The sequence below is a fragment of the Pelodiscus sinensis genome, chromosome 6 (assembly GCF_049634645.1).
Source record: "Pelodiscus sinensis isolate JC-2024 chromosome 6, ASM4963464v1, whole genome shotgun sequence".
NCBI classification, from domain to species: Eukaryota; Metazoa; Chordata; order Testudines; family Trionychidae; genus Pelodiscus; species Pelodiscus sinensis.
Window position 1 is genome coordinate 2,597,253 of NC_134716.1, and position 13,954 is coordinate 2,611,206.

Genomic DNA, 13,954 nt, shown 5'->3' on the forward strand with positions numbered 1-13,954 from the left:
TGGCCAAGTTTCAGAAAACTGGTGAGTTTTGGGTCCTGGGCTAGTATTTTTAAGGGGCCACAGAGAGTAGGATGGCTGATGTCCATTGACTAGCCCAAGAAAGGACTTAGTTAATATGTGGCCAGATTTGTTCTGGGTATTGACAACAAAACAGCACCAGCTGCCTTCAATAATGCTGTAGTATAGTTTGTAAGTAGTCACTGCTAAGTAACTAGATCATAATATGGCTTTTGAGTAACTGGGTTTCAGACTAGCCCAATTTGAAATATTGGCGATATTTACTGTTTTATACCAGGTAACACATCCAACTTACGTAAGAACTGCCATACTTGGTCTGACCAATGGTCCATCTAGCCCAGCATCCTGTCTTCTGACAGTGGCCAATGCCAGGTTCTTCTGGGGGAATGAACTGAACAGGTAAACATCAAGCGATCCACCTCCCAGTTTCTAGCAAAGAGGCTAGGGACACAAGAAAGCATGGTTTTGCATCCCTGCCCATTTTAGCTCAAAGCTATTGATGGGGCTATCCTCCATGAACTTATCGATCATACTTCATGGTACTCTGTGTTGTGTTGCCAATTCAGAAATGGCCCAACAGCAGAAACCCCACAAAGGTGTTTTTTTATTGGATTCTGCAAACATCTCAATCCACGTAACTTACTTTAAGTAAAGCAAAATACATATAAGCAAGCCTGATGTTCAGCCACAGGCTATTAAAATGGTTAAGATATTTAACTCCTAAACACTGGTTTTTAAAAAAACCCAGACAGATCTTGCTAACAGCAGAATAAAAACAACACAAAGAACAAGCAGATGGTAGGAGCATATTACTTCTGTGTAAGCCTATTCTGACACTCACCGTGTGACCAGCTACATGGGTTTTATTAATTTTTATCTAGTACATAGGGCACATCTTCACTTGCCACGCTGGAGATCAGCATTCTGCTGTTTAATTTAGCGGATCTAGTGTTGACCTATAAGTTGAATGCTAAGGACAACTATAGCCAGGGTCCGAAGAGCGAGGGAAGTCAACGGGAGCTTCTGCTCCCATCAGCCTCCTGCAGCGAGGATGGCGCCAAGCTCGGCTTAAGGTAAATCCACTCCAGCTAGGTATTCTATGTAGCTGGAGTTGCATACCTTGTGTGGACTTGGCCTGAATTAAGGTCAGGCTTTACTCAAAATCGTAGCTTAGCATACTCAAGGGACCTGATCTAGTGAAGGCTGCATTTTCATCTACTTTGATGAGACTTTTCTGATTCACAGGTTAAGGAAATATTTTAGTTTACTCCTGTGATGCTGGCTGTTAAGTTTGTTTAAAGAAAGTCAGAGTAAGGTTTATGGACGTTCAACACTACAATGAAATAAACAACATGGTGATAAAGAGATAAGAACAGTCACAAAGGCACAAGAATGAATTTGACAAGTTTTGTAATTTCCCCTCATTTTACAAAAGGGAAAAAGACAAAACTGGAATTATTGGCTAGACATTTGACCCAAGTGCTCTGATGTCTTCACAGCAAAATATGGTGTGTGTGTGATGAGCATTTAAAATACATGCCCTCTTTCCCCCATTGAGGTCATAGCCTTAAATGTCAGATATACACTCAATATTCAACTGATAGACTATTCCTTTCAATGCTTTGTACTTTTAGAGACACTGAGCACAAACTCCTGCTTCTTTAACATACATACATGTATTTTGAAGCAGCAGCCACCATAGTGACATGACATAATTAATAATTCCTCTGACCAGTTTTGAGAGGAAGAAGTCTATTTCTTCCATACACTGCGGCAATAGCTTGAAATTTGCTGGCAACATAAAACCCAACCAGCTTTGGGCCAGTTCTGGAGCTAAATTAACATGGTAATTTTCCCAGTTTTCTGCCAAAACCCTCTATAATTCTGTCAGCATTGCATTCCATTCCAGCCAAACCACTGCTCCAAATAAGAAAAAAAAGTCGAACTGATTGATAGAAAAGTCTCAGGGGGTAGTTGTGTTAGTCTGCCTCTGCAAAAACAAGGAGTCCAGATTTATCAAAATAAGCTTTGGACTAGGCTAAGGTGCTGTATACGGGGAACATGGAAACCATTTGTTCATATTTAACATTTACCAACTTGTGATTGTCCTATCCACTTCACTACTAATTTAACAAGGATGCCCACCTCACTGAGAGGTTATACAACAGTGACCAGTACATCTCTCTAATGAGACAATTCTAAGCCCCAGTCACTTCAGACACAATGGTGTATTTACACAGCATTTTAAAGCAAGCCCCTCTAGCCCAAGTCTGCCAACCAGAGCTGGGAGGTACACTCCTGCTCACTCCAGAATGCTATGTAGACATATCCAATGTTCCTCTGGAAAAAAGTTAGCCCAACTTTAATTGTCTGCTATGCGTGTTAAAAACGGGGCTATTCAGACATATACAACTGACCGATGGTGTATAAAGCAACATCTCCTAGTGAGTGATGCAGAAATGGTAACAGGTTACTCTTTCAAGATTAACCAGTAAGCAGCTCCCTAAATGGGTAATGCTTACTGGTTCCTGTTAACCAATAACTGGTGGAGGTTGGAGCAGCTCCCCGCCCGCCAGGGGGAGAGGGCTGCTTCAGCTCCACAGGGGGCCCGCCGCAGACAGGGGCTGCTCATCCGGAGCAGCATCTGTCTGCGGGGAGCCCAGCTGCCTTTCAGCAGGGCCTGGGAGCTGCTCCAGCAGGGCCTGGGAGCCGGGAGCTGGCAGTAGTCCAAGCCCCAAAGCAGGGCTGGGAGTGGGAGCCCCGTGGGATGGGGACTGCTCCAGCCAAGCTGGAGCAGTCCCCAGCCTGGATCCCGCTTAGCTGGTTAAGCGGTTAAATGTTAGGTCAGCCTAATGTTTAACCAATTAACTGATGAGCCAGGATTTTACATCCCTACTAGCAATCCGTGTTGCAGTGATAGAAGTCCAGGGCTCAATTCTGCTTATTCAGGAGGGTTATTTGCACATAATTCTATTTGTTTTACTTAAAAAAAAAAATCTAGTAAGTTACATATAGAAAGTGACAAAGGACACAACACATCAAACAAGTCAGTACATACTAGAATAAAGCTTACTTCTTTAACTTCAATCCATTAACCGCCAGCCGCCCACCACCCGCAGCACATGCATCTGAACTGTGAAAGTCTGTAATTACATGAACACATACTATTTTTTCCAATGGACCCCTGCTTCATTCAGTGGACAGGATGGAAGCTGCTCAGGGAATAAGTCAGGGCCGTGCAGTGAAGCAGGCTGCTGTCGGTAGAACTTCTGTCTCGTTTGTTGTAGAAATCGGAAGGTGTGTAACAAATGAGATAGGGGACTGCGAAAAGAGAGAGGATGGTCATAGGGTTAAAGCAGTTGAATACCACTCCGAACTGGTCATATCCCGGTCTCTCCTATAGCCCTTTTACACGACGCTGTCTGATACACACCCCTCTGTTTCACTTTCCCCATCAGTCAAGTGCTATGAAAATAATAGGCTGCCATAGTTTCAGGGCAGAGCCTGCAGCAAAGCTTCCCCAGGAGAGGGGCCACCCACCTCTGCTGGCCCAAATCCAAGACTCCTCACCAGGAGTGGAGCAGGCAGCCCTTACCCACCCCCCCTCCGCTCCCAGGGAGCCAGGCGGGTAGCTCTTGTTTGCCTGGCTCCCGGGGAAGAGGCTTCGCTGCATGTAAACGACTAACCGTTTAACCACTAACTAAATTAAACTGTTAGTTGTTTACACTCGAACATCCCTAGCAACTGCACAGAGGGTTTCAGCTTTCATTACAAAGGTTTCTAGCTTCAGGGTCACAGAGAAATGCTTGACCACATTACCCAATGTGTACCTTAAAACTTAAAACTCAAAAGCAAACGAGAGCCATAAACTTTATTCAACCAATCTCTTGATTTTTTTTCTGGTGCTTGGGATTGACAATACTGCAGTCCTGTAACTGAAGACTATAATTCATAAGCAGGAAGCCTAATTAAAGTTGCATAACCAAAATTAATTCTAATATTTTCTGTGCTTCACTTTGCAAGCTTAAGACATTAACCTAGTTTTTCCTGTATGTATAAGACCTTGGTAACAAGTGAATCAAAGTTACTGTCAAGTAACAGCTTTTCCCAATGATGAAGTAAACATAACTTTGGTTTATTAGCAACAGAAAAGGAGAAAGAGTAAGTGGGAAACAGTTCATATTTTATCAGAGTAAGAGCTAAGACTCGTAAGCATGCTTAGATGTAACTAAAACATTATGTCACTTGATCAACTGCAATATTGGCTACCACACCAGCATTTATAAGAAAGGAAGTATCCCTCATCTGAATCTGTGACAACCATGGCATAAGCTGCAATATCATGAAATTAGTGACAAGAACTTCCACCTGAGGTGGTCAGAGCACCGTACAAATATCAAAAGCCTGTTACATCACCCTTGAGATAGACTAGCATTATACCTATTTTAAAGTGATGCAGAGCAACTTTCTGAAGGCTACACAGCAAACCCTGGAGCAAATCCAGGAGCAAGAGCCATGTCTCCTTACTCTCTGTTCCAGATCTTTAGTTGAAGGTCATCCTTCCTTCTCGTGGAATCAACTGCAGATTGATATATGGAAGCATACTACAGTATTTCACATCTGTGACCGTCTTATCTGCATCATGCCCACTCACTCGCTGAAAGAAAGGCTACCTCTAACTCAAAATCTAAGAGGAATTTTCCCCTTTTTCCTTAAAGAGTCTACCATAAAAATATTTTTTTGCACAAATATGGGTCATGGGGAAAAATCATAGATGGATTTTTTTTTAAAAAGCTTAAAGACATTTGGTGCCCTACTGCTATCAGATTTAAATGGGATTTTAGTATTAAGTCCCTTGGGCTCCTTTGCAACTCACAGCCTACAGAGGTCACAGGTTTGAGGTCCAGGATTTGCATAATTCAATCCTGCACCAGTGACCAATTTACTGTTTGTTACTTTAACATGTAGAAACAGTCATAAAAACGGCCAGAATGGATGAGACCAAAGGTCCATCTAGCCCAGTATCCTGTCTGCCAACAGTGGCCAATACCAGATGTCCCAGAGGGAGGGATCACAACAGGCAATCCTCACGTGATCCCCCCCGTCTCCCACTTACAGAGAAAAGTCATCACTAGAGACCTGAGGGTCATAGCTTTCCGATTAAATACAAAACTGACAGGTCACATCAGATCTTAGAATCATATAATATTGTTGGGGGGGAAGGGAGGAAAGAATGGGGGAAGGGGTCTTTTAAAGCTTATTTCTCGCCTCTCCATTCCTATTTTCATCTGCTTTATGTTTGGTAATTCTATCAGTATTCACAGTAGGAACATTAAATTGTGGTTAATCAGCTAATTAAGTAGTCAATGGAATTTTGCATGAAGCTGGGTATGGGCTCCGTTCGGCACTACTGCTTTGAAGGAACTCTTCCTCTTCTATTTGATAGAGGCAGCAAGGGTTTTTACCGACCTTAATTTCAACTGCAGAGCCACAGCAAGGTTAGCTCTCGAGGCCAGCGCGAGCAGGGACTAAGCAGTTCCGGTTTGCGCCAGCTCCAGGATGCTATGGCTCAGCCTCCTGAACCCCCCACTCTCTCACACCGCAGAGACGGTGCTGAGGGGAACCGACTTTTAAGGCATAGAGGCAGCTGGGGGGGGGGGAGCGAGTAGTCAACTCAATTATCGGGTAATTGACTAGCTGACTACTCCCTTACATCCCTAATTCACAGGCCTAGCCTCCTGCAAACGATTAAGAATAGTTTACAGCACATGATTACACTTTACACACAAAAAGGCATTCCCAGACAAGTCAGTCCATCATAGAGTGCAGTCCATCAGAGTGCTTTTTACAAACTTTGTAGAACAGTAACATCTTCAAGAACTTGTGCGCTAAAGAAAACAGCCATACATTTTAAGACCACAATTTGGACAGTTTTACTGTTCACATGGCTCATGAGGATGGATTCATAGCCCCATCACACAAGACACTAACACAATAAGCCGTACATATGAACTCCTTAAGGAGAGAAATCCAAATGTGAAATGAAGTTTCCCTTTGTTTTCTACAGATCTAGGTATAGGAGCTCTAAATTCCTAAAAATAATACCAGAGTTCCCCTTCAGAGCTTTTCATCAGTAGATCTCAAAATAAAAGAGAAAACAGTTATCAAAACATGTTTTGCATTTTAAAATACCTAATTTATTTAATAAGGAAGTATTTTCTGCAGTTAGTGAACTGAACCAATTGTTTCTGCAGTCAATGAACACGTCCTTTAGAACAACAGATCAATTTTTAATATCACTGATTTGTATCCATCCTGCAGAACTGTCACATATTAAGCTCTCTTCACATTCAAAACCTCATGAAATTAAGGATGTACAGGATAGATCTCCTTAGCCCCTGACTGGAAAATTTGGCCCAGCTGGGATTTGGCCCCCTCCACTGGAACTTTGGGCCCTTTCCTTCAGGAAATTCTAGTTATGTGTCTGACATTCACTTAACAAGTGCCCAAGTTCTGACAATATCACTACTATACCACCATTGCTTTAAATCATTCTGTTTTGTCCCTATTCAGGCCATGTGCATGTAGATGTATTACAGAGTCCTGTAAAAACTCCAACAGGTCCTAAGAACATAAGCATGGCCATATGGGTAGGACTAATGGTCCATCTACCTCAGTACCTTGTCTTTGGGCAGCAACTGGTGCTACATCCTTCAGAGGGAGTGAACAGACTTACTGACCAGCCCACCCCCAGTCCAGCTCCAGCTTCTGGCAGTCAGAGGTTTAGGGACATTGGGAGCCTGGCATCTTGGCTAATAATTGATGGCCTTATCACAAGACGTTTGATAGCTTGGCCAAGCATTGTGTCAAGTCAGACTTCCTTTTGTTTGTTTGAAACCAACTACCTATTAATTTTCCCTGGTTCTTCTATGATGTGAGGGAATAAATAACACTTCCTTATTCCCTTTTTCAACACTTTTCATGATTTTACAGACCATGTCGCCCCCCAAGAAGGGGCTGCTCACCTTCTGTGAGTGCCTCTGCTGATCCAGTGCACCTGCCCCGGCACCCTCCCAATTTTGCCCAATTTGTGGACCCCTGCTGATAGTTGCAATTCTCAAACAGATTTTAGGAACTTGGCCCTCTGGCTACGTTGCATAGCATCTGTAGGCATACAGACAAAACAGACCCTTTCTAAGGAACAAGTTCAACAGGGCCTTGCACCATTGCCTCTAACATCTTGGTCCATAATAGGGATGCAAAAAAAAAAATCTAAATAATCATTAACTACGTAACAATTTCTACCAGTTACATGGTTAAGCATGGCTTCCCATGAGGCCTGCAGGGCTCCTGGCCCTGCAGGGTTCATGGGGATCCTACTGCAGCTCCCAACCCCATAGGGCAATCAGGGCTCCCGGGGCTTTCAGGCCCACGGAGCTGCCAGGGTTCTCAGCTCTGTGTTACTACTAGGGCCACAGGGGCCCCCAACAGTCCTATGAAAAGTATAACTGGTGCCAGCAACTATTAAGTATCAGCTTACCAGTTAACTGGCTACCCAGTTACACTCTTACATCTCTAGTTCACAGCCCTATCTCCAAGCTCAGCTCTCCATGAATCTAGCAGGGTGAATCACAATACCCTGGTTAGCCCACTAGGCTTGCTTCCAGTGGTATCTACTCTGTTATAGAGCCATGCCCCAGGGCCCCTTCATAGCAACCCTTCACTCTGTACTGGCATTCCTGACCCCAAGGCTCCTAATGCCCTAACATTCTGTTAGCTTTCAGCAAATGTTTTTAGAGAACTATTCGTAATGACCTCAAAATCTCTTGCGTCCTAACAGCTAATTTGGACCCATAATTGAGTTGGTTGAAGCTAAAGCCTCAAATCTTTTTAAATCTTTAGTAATCCTATCCAAATAAAGAACTTTTGAAGGGATAAGAGGTTTTTTGTTTTGTTTTTTTAAATTAACCAAACCCACTGTATTCTTCTCTCAATACAGTCTAGCACATTAATAAATGACCAAAATCATTGCTGGAGGCATCAGGCTTTTGGGGGGAAAAAAATTTTCATTTTCCTGTGCTGTCCAAATGAGACAGTCTCCAAAAGTTACAGAAAGAATTTGTGATATGCTAGGAGAAAATGTTACAATGGATTCTCTGTTGTGAATTAAAAGCCACAAATTACCAGTCATTAAAAAGGCACTTGGATTCAATTTCACACTCTTGTTTCAAATCTTGTATCACATGGAGATGAAGATTCTTAACTTACAGCTATTAAAGAGCAACTTAAAGAACCCTCGTCCTGATATCTCATGGAGGACAAAGTCCATTCAAAACTATCAACAATATTTACCACAAAGTATCTGTACTTAGTAAAACTAGTGGATTGAAAACTTTTCTAAGGACTTGTCTACTCTGTCCAAGGTTCAGCCAGCAGCAGGGTGAATAGCACTGCCCATAAAAGCACTGTGATGTAATTTCCCTGGGTAACACCTGAGTGCCAACTAAAAGGTTCCAGCCCACTCATTTAGCTTCATTAGCACCAGTACTATAATTACTTTAACTTTTTTCCTCTTCCCTTCTTTTTCCATTATAAATTCTGGCTTCCTATTATTTTCACTCCAGCTTCCAGCTCATCTGAATAACTGGGTTTTGCCCACAAAAGCTCATGACACTATATATAGTTTTGTTACTCTCTAAGGTGCCACAGGACGGCACGTGGTTTTCAAAAGTTCCCTAGTTCGGGTTAACATAATCCTCTGGAGCACTGGTGGGCAACCTGCAGCCCAGAGGCGGCCCATTGGGATTTTGTGTGTGGCTCGTGAGACATTTTCTTTGCTGTTGTCCACACACAAGGTTGCCAAATTCTTCTAGTTTCCATCCGTGTCATTTTCCTACCAGTATTACTGAAGTGACACACACCTAAAGCAAGGACATGGGAAGTGAGGTGCGTGCCGACTGCACACAACATTGACTGACAGCCAAGCACTCTCTATGCAGCCCATCAAAGCGCTGCTATGGTTCAATCAGTACACCCCTCAAATTCTATATGAATGTACTGCTTCTAACAATGGGGCCTTCTTCTCAATTAGGGCTTCTGGTACTGCTACATATATAGCCAGAACAGAAGTACAGAGCATACATTTAAATGTGCTATTGCACCCAAAGAAAAACTCTCATTGTCCAACAAAAATTCAATTCAATTGTCCAGCAATTATCCATTATGGGCTTTTCTTGAACCTTCTTCTGAAGCATATAATACTGACCATAGATAGAAACAAGGTAACTGACTAGATTGAACTCTGGTTTTCTGTGTCAACTGCTATGTTCTTAATTAGTGGAGGGGAGAGAGAGAACTGCCAAATAGCAATCAAGTGAAATACATACCGCCAGATTTTGAGTAGCAGGTCTTGAAAAATTCACAACTGAACCACAGGTTTAAAAATTTACATCCTGGCCACTGGATTAAGCCAAACACACAAGAAAGAAGAGTAAATTAGGGGGTTGTTAGGAAACATGTTGTGGTAAGATACCAATCACTACCAGCTGCTAAAAGCAGAAAGGTTCTGCAGTTTGATTGCACCTGTATTATTTGTAACCTCTCATTGATACTGAAATGTTACAAGTTTTATCAAACAAAGCCTGAATTAGAGCATTACAGTCATTCAACTCTAGCTGAACTTCAGGCTTCAATTGAATGTCTGAACAGCTGTATATCTATGTCATTGAAAGTCTAGAACAATGATCAAAGTCTTCCCATTCCTTCATCTTTCTAACCTAGCGACAACAGTCTCCTATTAGCTGACAAGTCAAGGTGAAAAAGGTCAATCTACGGAAAAGTTCCATAAAAATACTTGCAACCTCAAGCCCCCTCAAATCCCTTCCTAGATTTGATATTTACACATTTGAGCCAAGGGACACTTTCATTCAGACCTGCATGCAGTCAAGTCACCCAAGAATCTTACAAAATTCAATGCAAAGTGAGCCTTCCATAAACTCCTCCAGTCTGCAGCTTTTGCAACCTACATGATGGTGCCTGCAACAACATACAGATGTACTAGACTCTCATCTTTCCACCCCAGCATTTTGCTCTTCCAGACATAAACTAAAGCATCCATGAGAATATAGACTGTGCGGTTTGTTGACCTCATCTAGCACCTAAATCTGGGAGCTGGAAAAGCTGCAGTTCATATTTATTTAAATTAACAATCCTGGTCTTCTCAAGATGTTGTCAAACTCTTTAAAAGTGTGGTGGGGGGGTGCAGAGGAGGTGGATTAAAAGCTAATATTCTCCTTTGTTTAGTTACACAATTTTTTCTTACTATGGCTTTTTTTAAAACCCAAGTTTACCTTCAATCATGAAAGTATTTACAAGAATGCCAAACAGGGCATGTCTACACTTGCAAGAAGATTGACCCACCGAAGGTCTATCTTCTAGAGTTTGATTTAGAGGGTCTAATGAAGACCCCTAAAGCAAACGCTGAGGGCAGCCCCTGCCGTCATCTGGTACTCCTCATTCTGAGAGTAGTAAGGGAAGCCAATGGGAGCATGTGGATGACACTATGCTTTGGCTTAAGGTAAGCCAACTCCAGCTATGTATTTTGTGTAGCTGGAGTTGCGTACTTTAAACCAACATGCCTCCGTCTAGTACAAACCAGGCCTAACTGATTTTTAAATTTTAAGCATTCTCCACATTTAAGACTTATAGTTTCAGACAGGCTCCAAACTTGGGGCCATGAAACTTACATTTTGAAAAACTGGCCTTTAAGTTTCCTAAGCTTAAAAAAAAACTATTCAGCTGAAGAGGTAGAACAGATTATTAGATTGTAAGCAACGAAGAAGGCACTCTCTTACTATATGAATGTACTGCTTCTAACAATGGGGCCTTCTTCTCAATTAGGGCTTCTGGTACTGCTACATATATAGCCAGAACAGAAGTACAGAGCATACATTTAAATGTGCTATTGCACCCAAAGAAAAACTCTCATTGTCCAACAAAAATTCAACTTTTCAGGGACAATGGGCAAATTCATCTGTTGGCCTGAAAATTTCCTTTCTTTATGTAGTAAGACCCAGAGATGCATTACAATGAGTACTTTGGCCTGTTCGCAGCTCCAGGGAGGTTCCCACCCCCCAATGCGCCCTCCATTATCACACAGCGCCTCTCTTCCCCACATTTAAAGGTTGAACAAACATTACAACCAGGCTGGACTCATCAGCTGAACAACTAGTACAGTAAACTTCTGATAATCCGGCACCTTTAGGACCCAAGAGGTGTCAGATTATCAAATATGCCGGATTATTGGAAGGGGGGGCTAAGAGGGGTCTCGGGTAGGGTGGGGGATGCCACCCCAGACCCCTCATAGTCCCCCCTTCCAATAGTCCGGCTGTGCCCCGGGCCTCCCTGATTCAGCCGCTGTGGGTCAGTTTCAGCAGCAGCTGAATCAGGATGCCTGCAGCAGAGCAGCTGGGGCGCTGCAGGGATGATCCCCGCAGCCCCGCACCTCAGTGCTGCGGGGACCAACCCGGCAGCACCCCAGCTACTCTGTCCCAGGTGTACCCAAGTCAGCTGCTGCTGAAACTGACCAGGGGCTGATTCCAAGAATCAGCATTCGTGTGCGCCCGCCAAGTGCTCGGGGCTGGCCTGGCCCTGGGCACGTGGCGCACGCATGATGCCAGAGCCAGCCACGGGCGCATGGCGCACGGTGAGCGCCAGCCCGGGAAGCGCCGCGAATTGGCCACCCGCACTCTGGGCGCGCGGCACTTGGAGGAGGCACCGGCCCCGGGCGCGCGGCACTTGGGGGGGAGCTCTGGCCCCGGGCGCGTGGCGCTTGGAGGGGGGCGCCGGCCCCGGGCGCGCGGCACTTGGGGAGGAGCTCTGGCCCCGGGCGCGTGGCGCTTGGGGGGGGGGGGGGGCCGGCCCCGGGCGCTTGGGGGGGGGGCCGGCCCCGGGCACGCGGCGCTTGGGGGGGGGGGCCCGCGCAGGCCCCGGGCGTGCTGATATGGGGGGGCTCCGCCTCCTGGCGCCCAGCAGCCGAATGGCCACGCCCCCTGGCGCCCGGCAACCTCCAAAGGTTGGGGACCACTGCTCTAGATAGAGTAGCATTTTATATTCCCAATTTGCTTTGCTGCTGCCATAACATAATTGTTGAGAATTTTCCTTTGTAAACTAAAACAACAAAACAGTTTCCAAGACACCATTGATATCTTATGTGCAGACTGACATTTCAATCAGTGTAAATATCTTCAATTGAAAGACATATTGGATTTACCTTCAGATAAGTACACAGCAGGTCACCATCTGAAGTTACTACTTATTGCACATACATCAAGAAAACATTCTTACTGTTCTTAATCAAGTCAGATGACACAAGAGGACACAGCACTAGGCAATCTAATATGAAATATGACTGACTAATCTGTGGGGCTTGATTTTTTTCAGAATAAAAATAATACTTAAAAGCAGAACCACCAGCTAAAACCGGACTATGCTTTTGTTTTCCCCGCATAACCCGTGTATGCTAGCGTAGGGGGAGGAAATACAACAACATAGCACAGCCACATTTGTAACCAACCTAGTCATGCAAGCGAAAGGTCTAGTGTAGATGCAGTTATGCTGGCACAGAGTTCTTTTGGGGGAATCGTTTATTTTCTTCGGAGAGCTAATATAAGCTACAAAGGCAAAGAAACATCTTGCCAGTATAAACTCCATCGCTACTGGGAGATGTTGCTGGTATAGCTCCCTGGGCAATCTCTTCCTTGAATGACAGTTATACAGATAAGTATGCTTATACTGGCATAGCTTATTCCATTCAATTATGGAAAGAAGCCATACCAGTATACAGGAAGACCACTGACAGCAATTCCGCCCGCCAGACACATGGCTAGTGCTGCGTTTGCGCTGGCTGGTGCCCAGCGAGCTGCCGGCTGTACTGCCAGACATGCTCTTTTGGCACAGTCAGGGCTACCAAATGCCCACTGGATAGGGTTGCCCAACTGTTTAACCACACAAACCCAGAGACCCTGGACCTGCCCCTTCCCTTTCCCTGAGGCCACGCTTCTATGCTGCCCCTTCTTTGGCATCCCAACCCCTACTCACTCCATCCCCCCTACTTTCACCAATCAGTGGTAGGGGGCTGGAGTTCATGAGGGGGTACAAGCTCTAATAGTCTGGATACGAACTCAGGGCTGGAGCAGGAGGCATGAGGTGTGGGAGGTAAGTTCTAGGAGGCAGTTTGGGTGTGGGAACAAGTGCAGGATGCAGATTCACGAAGGGAGTTAGGTGCTGGCTCTGGGCTAGGGCAGGAAGTTGGGGTTACAGGGCAAGTCAGGGGTTGGTGCTTACTCTGCGTGGATCCCAGACAATGGAAGCTGTCGAGTCGGTGCTTTGGGAGCGTCAGGGCGCACAGAGACTGCCCTAAGGGCCACACGCACAAGATGACCACTTCCAGGAGCAGTGCCAAGCAAGGGTGGACAGGAAGTCTGCCTTAGCTCCGCTGCACTCCCGGAAGTGGCTGGGGGTCTCCAGACTCTTTGAAGTAGCCACCGTTGGGCAAAATGCCCCCTTTCCACCACCAGCAGACCTGCCAGTACTACAGTATAAGCAACTTCATATAGGCCTAAATGTGTGGATTTTAAAAGTGTACACTTAATGTAGCCACAACAATATCAGGGTAAACAAAAAAATCATGCCCCTACCCAAAATGGTTAATTTGTACAATACATTACTTACCTTATTTTCTGATCTCTAAGACATGTTGTACATTTAAAATTTAGGATGGCATAGCTATGGTGCCCCTGGGCATGAAAAATCCACACCTCCAGATCGCTATTCCAAATCAACTCCCGCTATAGGTGCAGCTAGACCAGCCGAAGAATGCTTCTGTTGGCCTACCTACTACTGCTTGGAGATAGTGTTCCTGCACAGACTGAAAAAC

The 13,954-nt window shown here is 44.7% G+C and overlaps 1 protein-coding gene across 5 annotated transcripts in view; it reads right to left on the bottom strand.

Moving 5' to 3' along the window:
* PCGF3 (polycomb group ring finger 3) overlaps positions 1–13,954 on the bottom strand; it is a 67,304-nt gene that overhangs the window by 37,130 nt on the left and 16,220 nt on the right. For all 5 annotated transcript variants that reach the window (XM_075931292.1, XM_075931290.1, XM_075931291.1 and 2 more), the window contains exon 2: positions 3,184–3,339. The gene's annotated coding sequence lies outside the window, so the exon portion shown is untranslated. The remainder of the gene's footprint in view (positions 1–3,183; positions 3,340–13,954) is intronic.